We start from the raw sequence: 18,419 nt of genomic DNA, 5'->3' as shown, positions 1-18,419 counted from the left end.
GTGTGAGATGGCTCTGGATCACAAGTGTTCCAGGAACTAACTGCAAGTGCTTTTTAGTAAACACCTTTGTCAGCATTCTGTTAGCAGCCTCTGGACTTGCTTTATGAGTTTTCCCTTTTTAACTGCGTTTTACAAATGCTTTTCCACAAAACATACATTTCTCGTCTGTGGTTATCTTCCGGCCTCCTGCCACTCTGACGCCAGAACGAAACTCAACGGAGAATTTGAAGCAGTTTGGGGCGCCCGGGTGGCTCAGTCGCTTCGGCGGCCGGCTGCGGCTCAGGCCATGATCTCACGGTTTGGGAGTTCGAGCCCTGCATCGGGCTCACTGCTCTCAGGGCAGGGACCGCTTAAAATCCTCTGTTCCCCTCGCTCCCTGCCCCTTCCCCACTTGTGCACGCACATTGCGCTCTCTATCTCAAAATAAATAAACATGGAGAAGAAAATCTGAGGGGCGCCTGGGTGGCTCCGTCGGCTAAGCACCCAGCTTTGGCTCAGGCCGTGATCTCGTGGTTTGTGAGTCTGAGCCCCGCGTCGGGCTCCACGCTGATAGTACAGAGCCTGCTTGGGATTCTCTCTATCCCTGTCTCTCTGCCCCTCCCCCTGCTCGCTCGCTCTGTCTGTCGGCCCTTGCAGTGGCCAACACAGAGGCAGAGTGCGGTAGCCAAGAGCACAGGTGGAATGGGGTGCCTGGGTGGCTCAGTCGGTTCGGCGGCCGACTTCGGCTCAGGTCACGATCTCGCGGTCCGTGAGTTCGAGCCCCTCTTCGGGCTCTGTGCTGACAGCTCGGAGCCTGGAGCCTGTTTCCGATTCTGTGTCTCCCTCTCTCTGACCCTCCCCTGTTCATGCTCTGTCTCTCCCTGTCTCAAAAATAAATAAAACGTTAAAAAAAAAAATTTAAAAAAAAAAAAGCGCAGGTGGAGCTGGACGGCTTTGGATTCTGGCCTTTCCACTGACCAGTTGTGCCCAGCGTCCCCATCTGTAAAATGGGGCTAATAATGCCGCGGTGCTGCCTCCCGGGTTATTGCTCACACCAAGCCAGGCCCCGCAGTCAAACAGGCACAGAGCTCCTCACCTCAGAAGAGGTGGGGGGCACAGGGAAGGGAGGGAGGGCCTCAGAGCGTACAAGGCGTCGTGGCCAGGAGGGACCGGAAGGGGAGGGTTTGCAGCGGGCGCTGCCGGCCCCCCGGGGACGAGGACGGGCACCACTGAGCCGGTCTGAGGTTCAGCGACCTGACCCAGGTCTAATTCGCATTCAGGGACAGGCCACATCTGTGCCACGGTCACAACACAGAACATTTCCAGCACCCCCAAGACTTCCTCCAGCCCCTTCCCAATCTCCACCCCACCCCTTGGGCTCAGGCAACCTAGTGGTTTTTTCTTTTCATTCTAATTAGCTGTCAAAATCTACAAAGGAGATTTTTTTAAGCATTTTTTTAAAGTTTATTATTTACTTTGAGAGAGAGAGTGAGCGTAAGCACGAGAGAGGGAGCGACGGGGCGAGGGGCGGTGAGAGAGAGGGGGAGAGTCAAAGAGAGAGGAGGAGGGAGAGAGAGAGAATCCCAAGCAGGCGCAGCAAAGAGCAGGATGCAGGGCTTGATCCCACGACCTGAGCAGAAACCAAGAGTCAGACGCTTAACCGGCTGAGCCACCCAGGCGCCCCTGAAAAGATTTGTTGTAAAAAAATCCATTTTCTGGTTCTAACGGGTTGAGAGGTCGGCCACCCCGGCCCGTGTGCAGGCAGCGGCTGGCCGATCCCTTCTGCTTCCCCGACTTACACACCTGCTCAGCTCCCCTCGGCTTTCAAACGTGCAACCCTGCTCCACGGGCCCTTCTGCAGGCTGATACCTTCCCAGTTTCTTCCTTTTCTGTGAAAACCCTCGATCCCCAAGGGCTCTGGGAGTTCAGGGCCTCCTGGGCTTTTCCGCACTGACACAGACCTTGAACGCCCCAGTTCATCCAGACCCAGAAATGGGGTGACCCTGCACCACCCTCTTCCGATTCCACCCGTCGGCTCTAACGGCAGGCCAGCCTGGCCAGCGGCCTCCCCCCTTCCTCCTGCCCGTCCTGCTGCCAAGTTGGAGGACTGCTGTCCACTGGGACCAGGGATGACAGCAGATTCATCTGCATATGTGACCTAAGATGGTAATTAAACCCAGGCGCCCCAGGGGTGGGAAGTAAGCACATTAATTCAGGAGCAATTAAAAGCCTCCAATATCACTGTCACGCGGCCGCCACTTCTGAGACTAACTGATGACACTCGCCTTTTTGAGGGGGGCCACGTTCCCCAGACTCTGAGTCCTCTCCGGGACCCCCAATGATATCCTGGAAGAGTTGCTGTGCAAGAACCGTGCCCTCGTCTTTTTTGTTGTTGTTGTTGTTGTGACAAAATATACGTAACAGAATTTCCCATTTTAACCCTTTTCACGTGTACAATTTAGCAACGTTAAGTATAGCCAGCTCACTTGTAACCATCACCATTATCTGTTTCCAGAACTTTTTCAGTGCCCCAAACAGAAACTCTACCCTCATGAGGCAACGACTCCGCCTTTCCCCCATTTATTATACTTTCTCTCTCTCTGGATTTTCCTGTTTTAGGTATTTCATGTAAGGGGACTCTTACAAGTTTTAGCTTTTTTGGCCCGGCTTACTTCACTTAGCGTAACGTTTTCCAGGTTTATACACACCAACACTTTATTCTTTTTCTTTATGGGTGAATGCTATCCCATGTTACGGGGACTCCTGGATGGCTCGGTAGGAAAGACGTGCGCCTCTTGATCTCAGGGTCGTGAGTTCGAGCCCGATGTTGGGTGTAGAGATTAAATAAATAAATTGGGGTGCCTGACTGGCTCAGTCAGTTAAGCATCCAACTCTTTGTTTCGGCTCAGGTCACGATGTCACAGTTGCATGAGTTTGAGCCCCACATCGGGCTCTGCGCTGACAGTGTGGAGCCTGCTTGGGGTTCTCCCTCTCCCTCTCTCTTTGCCCCTCCCCCACTTGGGCTGTCTCTGTCTCTCTCAAAATACATAAATAAACTTAAAAAAATAATAAATACTTTAAAATGTAAACTGATTGCATATTAAGAAATATTCCTTGGGGCATCTGGGTGGATCAGTCGGCTAAGCATCCGACTTCCACTCAGGTCACGATCTCACAGTTCCTGGGTACGAGCCCCCCATCGGGCTCTGTGCTGCCAGCTCGGAGCCTGGAGCTGCTTCGGATTCTGTGTCTCCCTCTCTCTCTCTGCCCCTCCCCTGCTTGTGTTCTGTCTCCCTCCCTCAAAAATAAATAAACATTAAAAAAGAAAAGAAACCACTGCCAAATCCAAGGTTATGAAGATGTGTCCCTATGCTTTCTCCTAAGAGTATTATAGTTTTCACTCCTCATAGGTAGGTCTCTGATCCATTTTCAATACATGATGTAAAGTAAGGGTCCAACTTCATTCTTTTGCACATGGATATCCAGTTTTCCCAGCACCGTGTGCTGAAAAGACTGTCTTTTCCCCACTGAGTAGTCTTGGCTCCCTTATCAAAAGCCACATTACTGGGATGCCTGGGTGGCTCAGTCAGTTGAGCAGTTAAGCTCTTGGTTTCGGTTCAGGTCACGATCTCATGGTTTGTGGGTTTGAGTCCCACGGTGGGCTCTGTGCCGACAGCTTGGAGCTTCCTTGGGATTCTCTGTCTCCTTGCCTCTCTGCTCCTCCCCTGCTCTCTCTCTCAAAAATAAATAAAATAAATATTTATTTATTTTTGAGAGAGAGGGAGAGAGGGAGGGAGGGAGGGGCAGAGAGAGAGGGAGACACAGAATCTGAAGCAGGCTCCAAACTGTCAGCACAGAGCCCAACGCAGGACTTGAACCCATGAACCATGGGATCATGACCTGAGCTGAAGTCAGATGCTTAACCAACCGAGTCACCCAGGCGCCCCAAGGAGACTTTTTTTTTTTTAGTAGCAGAGATTAAAAAAAAAGAAAGAAAAAAGTGGTTGGAGGCTAATAGCATCTGCCTGCAACAAGAGGCATTGTCAGGCCCTCCCATCAAAGGGGGTGAGCCCAGTGCTGGGGAGTAAAAAGGGGTCACCCGCTGGCTACCTCCTCTGGAGTATGTCTTTGGTGTCTTTTGGCTTTTTATTGTTGTTGTTACTATTATGATTCTTGACGTAAAATTCACATAACACAAAATTCACCATGTTAACCAGTTTAAAATGCACAATTCCGGGGGCGCCTGGCTGGCTCAGTCAGTACAGCACGCGAGTCTTGATCTCAGGGTCGCGAGTTCAAGCCCCACGTTGGGCATGGAGCCTACTCAAAAAAAAAATAAAATAACACTTAAAAAAAAGTACAATTCCAGTTAGATGCATTCACAAAGTCTTGCAACCCTCCCAACTCTCTCATTCCAGGGCACTTGCATCATCCAGGAAGGAAAACTTGTACCTATAGCAGCCTGTCCCCAGCGAACCGCCCCCGGCTCCCGGGAGGCCTTCTCCCACCTTCTGTCTCTAGCGCTGGACGCTTCACGTAAGTGGAATCCTGAAGCGTATGTGTCTGCCTTCTTTCCCTCCACATGTTTTTTCAAGGTTCATCCCCATCATGGTATAGGTCATGCTTCCCTTCTTTTTATAATGTTCCCTTGGATGGAAAGGCCACCGCCACCTACACCATAGGTATAAACCTTTGAGTTTACACCTATGTTTCTTTCTAACAGTTTAGTAGTTTTGTTTCCTGTAGTTAGGTCTTTGATCCATCTGAGGTAAGGTATTCCACGGGGATATTGTGCCCATCCATCAGCGGGTGGCTATTCGGGTTTCTACCTTTTGGCTATTATGAATAATTCTGCTGCGTACATTCATGTGTAAGTTTTTGTACCGACGTAGGTTTTCGGTTTTCTTGGGGAGATTCCCAGTAGTGGGATTGCTGGGTCATGTGGTGACTCTATGTTTAACTTGTTGAGGAAATGCCGAAGTATTTGCCACAGTGGCTGTGCTATTTTATGTTCCCGCCAACACTGGGAATGTTAAACAGTAAGAACTTTATACATCGTCACCAATATGTATTATTCTCTGGATTTTTTTTTAATGTTTATTTATTTAGAGAGAGAGAGTGAGCAAGCAGGGAGGTGGAGAGAGAGACAGACAGAGAGAGAGAGAATCCCAAGCAGGCTCCGCACTGTAAACGCAGAGCCCAATGAAGGCTCTCACGAGGCTCCCGCGAACCAGGAGATCATGACCTGAGCCGAAACCAAGAGTCGGACGCTTCACCGACTGAGCCACCCAGGCGCCCCTGGGGTGTATTTTTATTATTGCGTACTAGTGAGTGTGAAGTAATATCTTATTGTGGTTTTGATTTGCATTTTCCTAATGACTAATGATGCTGAACATCTTTTCATGTGCTTATTAGCAATCTGTATGTCTTCTTGGAGAAATGTCCATCCCGGTCCTTTGTCCGTTTTTTAATTGGTTTGTCTTTTTGTTGTTGAGTTGTAACAATTCTTTACCTATTTTGGATACCATCAGATATATGATTTGCAAGGACTTTGGTGCCATATTTAAGAAACCCTAGTCTAATCCAAAGACTTGAAGATGTACACCTGGGTTTCTTTCTGAGTGTCAGAACTCTGGTTCTTGGATGTAGGTCTTTGGTCCACTTGACCTCACTTTGTTCATGTAAGCTGTTGCATGTGGATGTCCTGTTGTCCCTGCACCATTTGTTGAGAAGATGCCGTTTTCATCTGACAATGTGCTCAGACATCATGGCCACCCCCACACCCTGCCTCACCCTGGGCTCTGCTTCTTGTTATCATTAAGAAAAGAGCCCTTAGAGGGGCGCCTGGGTGGCTCAGTTGGTGAGGCATCTGACTTCGGCTCAGGTCATGATCGCGCAGTCCATGAGTTCCAGCCGTGCATCAGGCTCTGTGATGATGGCTCAGAGCCTGGAGTCTGCTTTGGATTTTGTGTCTCCCTCTCTCTCTGCCCCTCCCCTGCTCACGGTCTGTCTTTCTCTCTCTCTCTCTCTCTCTCTCAAAAATAAACATGAAAGAAAGAAAGAAGAAAGAAAGAAAGAAAGAAAGAAAGAAAGAAAGAAAGAAAGAAAGAAAAGGGCCCTTAGGGTGCAGTCAGAGGGGAAAGTGCTGCCTTACCTTAGCTGAGCTTAAGCCTGGCCAGGATTGGGAAAGTCAGCATGAAACCTTCAACCTGCTGGCCCATGTAAGACCAGGACTCCTGGCTCCACATTGTAATGCCTGTGGCCACGGGGCAAGAAAGGACCCCAAGCCCTCCCCCCAGCTTTCTGCTGGTGCAGCTTCAACAGCCCCTAGCATGAGAGCAAGGTGCCCTCCACTCACCATCCTAGGGTGAAGTCATAGCCAGGGCAGGGGGCAGGGGGCTGGGGGACACACAGTCCAAGGAGGAGCTTCATTCCCATTAGTCCTGACCCCGCTCTGGGCTCTCATCCTGGTACTCCTGAATTGAGCAGTAAACAAGATTGTGTCTGAGGGGTCTGGGCTCACCTTGTGCATAGGATGGGGGGTTGGAGGGTTGGGGTGGGCTAGGGGCATCCCTGGGCCACCAGGGGGCGCTGTGGGAACTGCCCCGGGCCCCTGGCCCTCCCAGCCTCGCCCTGCCGGCTGGCTGTGCCAGGCTGGCTGGCCTTCCAGCCCTGGCTGGCTGGCACAGGTTTGCCCATACCTGGCGGTTCTTGGGGACTCAGGGCCAGAGCGAAGCCAGCTCAGAGCTCCGGGCAAGAGCTCGGAGAGACGGATGGAGCTGTCATTGGATAAAGGAAAATTCCTGGAAAACAAGTCCTTGTTAACACCTACTCTCTCCCTTGTTACCGCAGAGGCTGTGGCGACGCACATAGTAACTGTCCCCTATTGACATAGTAACTGTCCCCTATCGCGGCGGCTGCAGCGCCTTGGGACATGGTCAACGTGAGCTCTTCTCTGGCTTGCTGTGGTCTCTGAACCTTTCAGGAAGCACCTCCTTCCCTCAAATGTCTTGCCTGTTGAGGACTTTTGTTCAAAGTAGAAGGGAGCAAAAAGGAAACAGAGGCAGAGAGACAGAACGACGTGCCTCCACCCACCTGCTGTGCTGTCCCTAAAGCCGAACGCTGCGGTCCTAAGCAGTGGGTCTCCTCTGGCCTGCCCCAGCCTCACGGGGACACCAAGCAGTGTGGTAGCAGCCGAGCGGGGCCTCCCTCCAGCACAGCTGTGTTCGGCCAGAGAAACAAGCCAAGGGTGGCATCTCCTGGGAGCAGCCTGGTGAGCACCCTGGAGGTGAGCGGGGCCCAGGAGGCCACGTCCTGTGCACCAGGCACGTGCAGCCACGTGCACCCACTTTGAAGGAAGCCAGCAGGTTCGAGGAGGACCCTGGGGGTCAGACCAGACCGCAGCTTGGGTTGAGGATTTCTCACAGGGGCTACACCACACACACCCCTGTTCAGAGGGGGTCTGGGGCTTGCAGTCCTGCTCTCGCCTTCTCTGTTCTTATCTGGTTCCACTCCGGGACGATCAGCAACTCCACGGAGGGCGGGGCTCCTGGATGCCCAGTCTGGGGAAGGGAGGCCTGAGGTAGGGGGAGGGGGGGGAAGTGACGAGACCCTGGGGTCTCTCCTCTGGGGCATCACGCTCATGCCTTTCCCCTGCTTTTATGGAATGTTGGGCCTCATCTTATCCACGACATCAAATGTAGGCAGCCTCCAGAGAAAAGGGGCTGAAATATTAGGCAGAGAGCCTCTGGTGTTAAAAGATGCTTGCATAAACCCTAGAAACATCAGCATTGGTGAAATCTAAATCTCGGAGTAGAAACAGATTTCTACTGGGGGGCACCTGAGGGGCTCAGTCGGCTGAACATCGACTCGTGGTTTCAGCTCAGGTCACGATCTCGGGGTTCGTGAGTTCGAGCCCCGCATCGGGCTCTGTGCTGACAGCTCAGAGCCTGGAGCCTGCTTTGGATTCTGGGTCTCCCTCTCTCTCTGCCCCTTCCCTGCTCACGTTCCTTCTCTCTCTCTCTCTCTCTCAAAAATAGACAAACATTAAAAAAAAATTTTTAATGAATAAATACATAAATAAATGAACATTCAAAAAAAGAAATCGAGACACTGGCTAAAATAACTAAGGCTTGAGCGATTTGGGGGGGACCTCTCAGTATGGGTTGCGGCCCCTCCTCTTGAAAGAAGAGGGCTTGCTCAGATGAATCCACCGACAAACCCAGAACCAATATGTCCATACTCAGGTTACCCCAATTCAAGGGAAGTATAGAGACCAGAATAGAAGGTAACCACTGACCTCAAATGGTTGAGTCCCAAGGAAGCACGCCCTTGCCTGAGCAGGTGTCCTTCTATCCGATACCTGCAGAATAACAATGACAGCCTCTGTATTGCCATCTTGCCGTGTTCTAATTCCCAGTCACGTGCCGGGTGGGGATAGGAGCCCCCAGGGTTTTGGCACATGAGATTTGGAGAGCAAAATCCCTCAGGAACGGCACATGGCCGAGGGGCGACACGTCACCGGACAGGACTTGGGATCTCAGGATGCGGCTGTTGCCAAAACAAGTGTCCGTCACGCATGAGCCTCTGGCAGACCAGCCGCGTGTGACAGACCGCGGGTGATGCTGGGACTTCATGCGGATGCCAGCGCACACTAGCTCTCTACCTTGGTTCCCTTTTCTCCTCAAGGGATTTCTCCCTCTCCTCCTCCCCCCTCCTCCCCTTCCTCCTCCTCTGTCAGACCCTGTGAGGAAACATCAGTGGGACAACAAAACCAACAAAAGTTTACAAGATACAAAGCTTATAAAGTTTGACATGTGGGTCCCTATCCATGGTCCCTGTCTGCCTTGAGATGGTAGATGTAAGCTTCCATTTCACTTGTCTCCAATTGTCTCCTTCCAAGAAGGATGAAGAGCCCACAGGGTACCTGGAGAGAAGGCAGAAGGCAATGCCTGGAGTGTCCTGGGACCCACTATGGTTCCCACACTCCCTAGAGCTAATCTGATCCAAAGGCGAAAACAACAGCAGAGCGATTCCTGTTTGTCCACCTGCTCGCCCTCCTTGCTTGGTTATTGAGCACCGATCCTGAGCCAGGACCTTGTGAGGGGCCAGACCGAAAGGCGAACACAGCCTTATGGACCAGAGGCAAGCTGAGGCTCAGAGCTGCTGGAGGGTTAGGTTGGCCTTTGACGGCATGATGGACCCGGCGGGTGGTGGCTTGATGTCGGCAGAGAACACGGACTTAGGGTCTGCTTAATTCAATCTTTTAGTTTCCTAGGGGCAGTGACCAGTTCAAAGGGGATTAAACCTAAAAGGACATGTATTGGCATGTGGCTTCAGGCATGCCTGGATCCAGAGGCTGAAAAATGTCACCAGGACTCAGTATCTCTCCATCTCTCCACCCTGTTGTCCTCTGCGCTGGTTTAACCCCCAAGCAGAGCCTCCAGGCCTGGTGGCCCCCAACACCCCTTTATGTTGAACTCAGCAGCCCTGGCTTCTTTCTCCCAACTGTTGCAGCCAAAATCTTGAGTTTGACTCTTATTGGCTCCAGTTGGGTCACATGCCCATTCTTGGACCAATTACTGTGGTCGAGGGGGATGAAATCACTGATTGGTTAGATCTGGGTCACATGCTCACCCCCCACCCCCATTGTGGGGACAGGTTAGCCTGACTCAACAATGTGGGCTGAATTGGAAAAGGGGCATTTCTCAAAGGAAGAGTGAAATGTTGCAACTGGGAGAAGGGTGAATGAATGATAGGCAGTCCATTCTTGAGGCTATGACTCTTGACATCTTCTGGCTGTGTGACTTTGGCCAGGTCAATTAGCTTCTCTGAGTATCAGCTGGAAATAGAACTTGTTTCAGTGTTAATGGTCACTTCCTTTATAAAAACAGGAACATGGCAGAGGTGTCCTGGGGTTCCTACTGTACTTGGACCTTTCATTAGGATAGATTATGAGGTCATTAAGAAGTGGACAGAAGACGTGAATAGACAGACACTTTTCCAAAGAAGACATACAGACAGATGGCCAACAGACACATGAAAAGATGCTTGACATCACTCATCATCAGGGAAATACAACTTAAAACTACGAGATATCACCTCACATCTGTCAGCATGGCTAAAAATAACAACACAGGAAACAACAGATATTGGTGAGGATGCAGAGAAAGGGAAACCCTCTTACACTGTTGGTGGAAATGCAAACTGGTGCAGCCACTCTGGAAAACAACATGGAGGTTCCTCAAAAAATTAAAAATAGAACTATCCTGGGGTGCTTGGGTGGCTCAGTTGATTGAGCCTCTGACTCTTGACTTCAGCTCAGATCATGATCCCAGGATCATTAGATTGAGCCCCAGGTTGGGCTCGGTGCTAAACATGGAACTTGCTTGAGATGCTCTCTCTGCCTCTCTCCCCCACTCTCTCTCTCTCTCTCACTAAAATAAATAAAATGAAAAAAAAATTAAAAAACAAGAACTACCCTATGATCCAGCAATTGCACTGCTAGATATTTACCCAAAGTACACAAAAATACTGATTCAAAGGGACACAGGCACCCCGATGTTTATAGCAGCATTATTAACAATAGCCAAATTATGGAAAGAGCCCAAATGTCCATTAAATGATGGATGGATAAAGAAATTGTGGGGGCTCCTGGGTGGCTCAGTTGGTTAAGAATCTGACTTCAGCTGAGGTCATGATCTTGTGGTTCATGAGTTCGGGCCCCGCATCTGGCTCTGTGCTTACAGCTCAGAGCCTGGAGCCTGCTTCAGAGTCTGTATCTCCCTCTCTCTCTGCTCCTCCCCTGCTCGTGCTCTTCCTCCCTCTCTCTCTCTCAAAAATAAATTAACTTTAAATAATTGTGTTTCTTTTTTTAAATTAAAAAAAGAAAAAAATTGTGGTGTGTATTATACACAATGGAATATTATTCAGCCATCAAAAAGAATTAAATCTTGCCATTTACAATGACATGGATGGAGCTAGAATATATTATGCTAAGCAAAATCAGTCAGAGAAAGACAAATACCATACGATTTCATTCATATGTGGAAGTTAAGAAACAAAGCAGATGAACATGGGAGGGGAAAAGAGAGAAAGGCAAACCATAAAACAGACGTTTTTCTTTTTTAGTTTATTTATTTATTTATTTTGAGAGGGAGAGGGAGAGAGAGAGAATCCCAAGCTCAGTGCAGAGCTCGATGCAGGGCTTGAACTCATGAACTATGAGATCATGACCTGAGCTGAAGGCGGACACTTAGCTGACTAGGCCACCCAGGCGCCCCCATAAAACAGACTCTTAACTACAGGGAACAAACTGAGGGCTGCTGGAGGCGATGTGGGGAGGATGGGCTAAATGGGTGATGGGCATTAAGGAGGGCACTTGTTGGGATGAGCTCTGGGTGTTATATGTAAGTAATGAATCACTAAATTCTACTCCTGAAATAAATCTTACACTATATGCTAACTAACTAGAATTTAAATAAAACCCTGAAGCAAGCAAGCAGACAAAAAAGGAATTCCGTTCCTTTGGCCCTCATAACCAAAGAATGAGGAAGAGGGAGGGAAAATGACCCTCCAGTAAAGGTAAAGCCCTTTCTTTAACAGCTTTCAGCAAAGAGAAGACAGAGGAGCCCCCAGGAGAAGAAGCAGCTCAAGGGCACAGGTGGGCTAAGCAGCCCTGTCCAGGTCCTGACCCCTATGTTCTCCCCCTGGAGCCTCGGAACAGTCAGGGCTGGGCACAGACAGACATCTGGCACCTCCGTCTGGGCCTCTGTTCTTGCTGTGACGTCCTGAGCAAAAGGGACTTTCCATGGTTTTTTTTTTTATTTTTCTTTTTAATGTTTATTTTGAGAGCGAGAGAGCACGAGCAGGGGAGGGGAAGAAAGAGAATCCGAAGCAGGCCCCACGCTACCAGCGCAGAGCCCAACCAGGTCTCGAACCCAGGAATGATGTGATCATGACCTGAGCTGAAATCAAGAGTGGGACGCTTAACTGACTGAGCCACCCAGGCGCCCCGTGGGTCCTTCCATGTTTTTGCAGGATGCGGGCAAAGCAGAGGGTTTACATCAGGAAGGACCCAGCCCTGAGCAAGGCTGGCCGTGGGGACATCCACCGGCCCAGGAGCCCGCGGGCACTGCTGGAGGCTCGCCCAGTTAGCTACGGGTAAGTCCCCTGCGCTGGAGCTCTGCCTCTGGCCAGATGGTTTTGTCTTTCTCCGGGGGGGTGGGGGTGGGGGGAGGCGGGAGATGACCCTTCCTTCTGTCCTCAGGGCCCCTAAACTGGTTTGCCTGGAGCGGTGAACAAAACCCCAGTCCTCCAACTACTCCTCCCACCCTCTCTTACAGGAGGTTTCTTCCCTATTATGCCCACGACGGTTTCTTACAGAGCTTTACACGCCAAAAGTGTACTCAGTGATCTTTTCCGTCCGTCATGCGCAATCACGCTAGGATAGAAAATGGAACAGAAAATGCATGGGAATCTGAACCATTTTTCAATAAGGAAAAGAAAACAAACTGACCACGCTTCTGTCTCCAGGCACTGAAAGCATTCTCGCTCTCTCCTGGAATACGGCCCCAGGAGGACTCAGTCCTCTGTCCCTCCCACTGTTGGTCTTTGCAGCTTTCCATCTGGTGCCTCCCACAGACCCTCTGCCACCTGAGTCATCGGCCCACGGCCGGGGTGGGGTGCATGGCAGTGGCCCCACCTCTGAAACGCCAACGTGTAAGTATCAGAGCTGGGATCGTGATGTTCTGGGCCCGTTATAGCAGCAAAAGCCTCACTTCCATTTGCTCAGATCTTTGCAGGGCAGAAAGCCCGTTCAATATATTACCTGTTCCTACTCATCCCATTGACATCATGGGTTCCCACTGTTTTTCCTTCTTCTTTTTTTTTTTAATCTTTTTTTTCCAGTTTTATTGAGATGTAATTGACATACCCAAGTCTTTTTTTTTTTTTTTCTTTAAGTAAACTCTATGCCCATCATGGGACTCAACCTCAGGACTCTGAGACCAAGAGTCCCACACTCCACCGACTGAGCCAGCCAGGCGCCTCCCATTTTTGCCTCGCAATCGTGGAGGATTAGCTGTAGGAGTCAGATGTGGAAGAAAGGAATGGGGGAGGGAGGTATCTGGCTACGAACGGGTTAAGGTTTGTGTTCTCTCTAGTACTGCCCTCGGGTGAACCTCACTCTTCCGCTAGTTACTAAAGCAAGATAGTATCTTGAAGATCGTGAACTATTAATATTTGTGCTTTTCTTTTTCCCACTTCCTTTGCCCCTCCCTTAGGAAAAGGCGTCCACATTGTTTCAAGAATATGAGAGGTGCAGTAAGAATGTAAAGCCAAAGGAACAATCAATATCTCCTTTTGGGGACTCAGCCGGGAAAAGCTAGGGAAGCAGCAGGGTTTATGTCACTCGGAGAGAATCGGAAAGAGGACAGAGCGATCTCTGTCTTGTCACCCCGTGGCCTTTTCCTCTCTGTGTCTTCTGTGTCTCTGAACTTCTTTCTCCTTCCAAGAACCCCAGTCATTGGAGTATAACCTCGTCTTAACTTGATTACATCTGCAAAGACCCTATTTCCAAATAGGGTCCCATTCACAAGGACAGGGGGGCTGGGATTGGGCCACACCTTTTTGGGGGAAACTGTTCAACCCACAACAGGGCCCTGCAGGCAAAAGATGGCAAATGCCAATACCCTGGGGTGCCAAACCTATTATCTGTGTGAATAAGAGCCGGGAGCCCAGGGTGGCTGAAACAAAATGGCCCAGATGGAGAGAAGTGGAAAACGAGGCCATAGAGAAAAGGCGGGGCCAGATCACGTGGGACTTTGTAGGCCCCTGGTAAATCCTTTGGTTTTTCTCTGAATGAGTTGGAAGCCAGTGGATTCATTTAAGGGGAGAAAGGCAAAACTTGACTCCAGCTTTAAAACAATCCCTCTGGTGTCTCTACTGGGCGTGGAGTGTCAGAGTTGGTGGTGAGGAAGCTACTTCCGTAATCCAGGGGAGACAAGATAGAGTCTGGACCAGGGCAGAAGCAGTCCGGGTGCTTAGAAGTGGGCAGAGCCATGGGGCGCCTGGGTGGCTCAGTCGGTTAAGCGTCCGACTTCAGCTCAGGTCACGATCTCGCGGTCCGTGAGTTCGAGCCCCGCGTCGGGCTCTGGGCTGATGGCTCAGAGCCTGGAGCCTGTTTCCGATTCTGTGTGTCTCCCTCTCTCTCTGCCCCTCCCCCATTCATGCTCTGTCTCTCTCTGTCTCAAAAATAAATAAACATTAAAAAAAAAAAAAAAAAAGAAGTGGGCAGAGCCTGAATCTATTTTTTTTTTTTTTTTTAAGAGAGAGTGCATGCATGCCGGGGAGGGGCAGAGAGGGAGGGAGAGAGGAAGAATCCTAAGCAGGTTCTGTGCTATCAGCCCAGAGCCCGACACAGGGCTCAATCTCACAAACCGTGAGATCATGACCTGAGTTGAAATCAAGAATCAGACACTTAACCGACTGAGCCACCCAGGCACCCCAAGCCTGAATCAATTTTGAAGGCAGGATTTGCCAGTAGGTTGGATGTGGGGTGTATAAAAGAGGCAGATCAAGGATGGTTCTGAGGTTTTTGGCTCCAACAACTGGACGGATGGAGTTGCCATGGGCCCAGATAAGGAAACCCCGGGAAAGAGCAGGTTTAAGGGAAGAAAAGCAGGAGTGAGGTTTGGGCCCCGATTGGTTTAAGATGTCGCGTCGACTATGCCACGAAGGCCTGTGGATCTATGAGTCCAGAGCTCCGGGAAGAGGTCTGGGCTGGAGCACACATCTGGGAGCTGTCAGCATGAACTCAAATACATGTAAGGCACCCAGCTTGTGAGTGCAGAGAGAAAAAAGAAAGACCTGAGGTCTGGGCCCCAAAGCCATCCAATGTTTGGAGGTTGGCAGAGGTCACCTAAATATCCCCCAGGTTTAAATATTTTTATTTGTTATATTTAACTCTTTACTTATTTAAGTAAACTCTACACCCGACGTGGGGCTCAAACTCACGAACCTGAGATCAAGAGTCGCAAGCTCTACCAACTGAGCCAACCAGGCACCCCATATTCGATTTAACTCTTTAAGTAACTAAGGTTTTATTTTGTGTACGTTAAGTATGATTCCACATTGACTTTCCCCCTCCCCCCAGATGGTCACACTAGATAACTACTTTATCTGGAAGGACCCTTCCTGGTCTAACCTCTGGCTTAATAATTATTGATTAACCATTCTGCCATGCGTCCATGTCTTCACTGGCAGAATTGCAGTCGTGGACCAAAGTAATTCAAGATGACCCGTTCAGATCTGTTCTCAGAAGTGTACCAACCTCAAAGGAATGGCTCGTAGTTAGGAAGTGCAAAGCATCATGGGGGCTTCTAAGATACCTACTTACTTGCTGGACCCAAAGGGAGGCTCTGCTCCCAGGAAAGTCTTGCACAGTCAGGGAACAAATATTTGTATGACGGACCAGTTATTACAGATAGCTCTGACGTTCTTATCCTTTGTGAATAAATAAAAAGTTTGAGATTTTGAGTTAAGATGTGAATGAAAGAATCACTTTGCTCTTTTTAATGAGCATCAAAGATCGATTTGTGAAGAAAAAAGAAATCGGTTTGTGTTCCTCCATAAGGGACAGGTTGACAAAGAGGCTATTGGCCAGAATCGCAGCGATGTGGCTAATGTATCCCTGATGCATTTCCTAGTGCAGGGAACAGTCATATAGACATTAAATGCATTTTATTCTTTGGGATGATTTATTGCATTTATCTGATCCCTTTCGAATTTTTGTGCTTTTTATTGGTTTCATTAGAAATAGAAAATATTTTGTTAGGAAAAATATCTTTTGAGATTTTTTCCACTTCTTCAGCTTTCCTATTTTTTATATGAAACCACATATTAGTGCACATTAATGGCCAGGAGATACAACTTAGATTACCGATTTCTGAGACTTTTAATGAAAGGAAGATGATTTTTTAAAAAAGCAGATTGCCGTATTATGAGTGCGTATCATATCTATTTAACAAAGTGGTATTATTTGGAATAAGGAAATGCTGAAGGGCATCTGGTTCAGGCAGTGTGGCATTTATAATCTGAAGATTCCATCTCCTGAATCAGATCTTTGTCAACAAGCATCGCTGACAGGAAAATATTTGTGAAATTATTTGTAAATTAGCCAAGTCGCCAATGAGCCAAATGATCCTGTAAAGACTTTGACCTTTTAGACAAGCACTATTAAATAATGAACTGTAAAATAGAGATGACCATAATACATGGATCCATAATGATCATAATGTACGTACAGTCTTAATAGCCTTGGCATCCATCGGAAAACCTATAACTTCTAGGACATCGTGAAGAGGGTGTTTTGGACTCAGACCAAAATAATTTAATTAAACTGTGATATTTTACCAGATAAAAAGCAAGAGTGAACTACTTTCTGTTGCTGCAAGGTATCATCAGAATACATAAGTAGGGAACCTGGGGTAGATGCAGTTAAATCCCCACTCGAGGGGAAATACCTTCTTCGGCCATAAGCAACCGCAGCATTTGTGAATTTGGAGGTGAACCAATACGCTTCTTGGAAGATAAATTTCCTTTTTCAGAAGTGGCCATGACACCTTACTGTTGTGCCACAGAATATGCAAAAATAAACGATGAGTTATTTCGAACAGTTCAACTAAAGGTTTTTTTTTTTAATTGTTTTTATGCTGCATATTTTGGTGTTTAGATGAGAAATCAATCTGCTAATTTTCTTCGCTCAGAATCCTCCAAAAATAATGATTCAGGAAAGTGCAGCTGATTAATGAACATGATTGTGCAAAGACAAATGACTAAAGTATTTGGTTATCATGAAATTGAACTTTAGATAGTTGGAAGAACAAAGACAAGATTTTATCTCAAATATTTATATACATATATTTACATATACATATATGTGTGTGTATATATGTATATATATATGTATATATATGCTTTTATTTTGCTCTTTATTTCCAATTAGAAAAATCTTAGTTACCTACAGCTGAATTTAGTCCATCAAGATCCATCCAATGTATGTTCACGTATTAAAATGTTTAGAATTTTAAACATCACTCTTCCAAGGTTTGTATTTATATCAACATTTGGTTGTTCTGGGCCAAACAGAGAGTGAAAGCATGGAGTCTCTCTCTGATTCATGAAGACTTCATGAAGTCTCTGCTCTTGGTGCCCCCTCTCTGTCCCTACAGCCCTGAATTATTCTGCTATTTGATGGTTACTGCAGGCAGAGGTCATTCTTCACATGACTTTTTAATGAATTAGCTCTTTCATGAACATCTGGTTTCAGGTCACAAGACAGTGGCATGAGAGGCTCAAGGCTGAGGGAGGTCCCATCCACACATCTGTGGAGGCTGGTGCAGAAAGACTTGTCCTGTGGGCAGAGAAGGGAGAAGCAGCCTGATTTCAAAGTCCTCGCACAGCCAAGAGAGAAAGCCTCTAAGTCAGCCTTGCTTGGATGACCTTTCCCTCTTGCAGTGGCGTGTAATCTCTGAGTCATGGACCCCCTTTGAGAACCCGAGAATCACTATGGCTCCTTCTCACCAAAGATGTACGTATGTCAGCTGCTCACACACATCCACATGCACATTTTCGTCATGCCAACCCGGGGGGTAGAGGGCGGTCATGGGTACCCTAGGATCTTTGGCATCGCAATCAGATGTTGCCTTAGAATTTGGGGAAAAGAGTTTACTCTTGTTTCTTAAAATGTGGGTCATACCCTTTATATCACTTTTTTTAAGTAGGCTCCACACCCAGTGTGGGGCTTAAACTTATGACCTTGAAATCAAGAGTCCCATGCTCTACAGACTCAGCCAGCCAGGCACCCCTAAATCCCTTTTTAAAATAAACGAGTGCAAAAAAAAAAAAGAAAGAAAAAAAGGGGCGCCTGGGTGGCTCAGTCTGTTAGGCGACTGACTTCGGCTCAGGTCATGATCTCACGGTTCATGAGTTCGAGCCCCCCGTCGGGCTCTGTGCTGACAGCTCGGAGCCTGGAGCCTGCTTTGGATTCTGTGTCTCCCTCTCTCTCTGCCCCTCCCCTGCTCGTGCTCTCTCTGTCTCTCAAAAAATAAATACATGTTAAAAAAAATTTTAAAATAAAATAAAATAAAATAAAATAAAATAAAATAAAACGAGTGTTGTGCACAAGTCAATTTAGAGGACCTGTCCTTGGGGCACCCAGCAGGCTCAATCAGTAGAGTACATGACTCTTGATCTCAGGGTCGTGAGTTCGAGCCTCATGTTGGACGTAGAGCTTACTTGGAAGGAAGGAAGGAAGGAGGAGGGAGGAAGGAAGAAAAGAAGGGAAGGAGGAGGAAGGACTTGTACTTAATGATATAACAAAGAATAAAGCACTGTCTAGTCTATACTAACTAGTTGGTTTCACACAAGTTACTTGCCTT

This window comes from Acinonyx jubatus, chromosome C1 (assembly GCF_027475565.1).
Source record: "Acinonyx jubatus isolate Ajub_Pintada_27869175 chromosome C1, VMU_Ajub_asm_v1.0, whole genome shotgun sequence".
NCBI lineage: Eukaryota > Metazoa > Chordata > Mammalia > Carnivora > Felidae > Acinonyx > Acinonyx jubatus.
The sequence above is the reverse complement of the archived record's forward strand: the minus strand, read 5'-3'. Positions refer to the sequence as shown.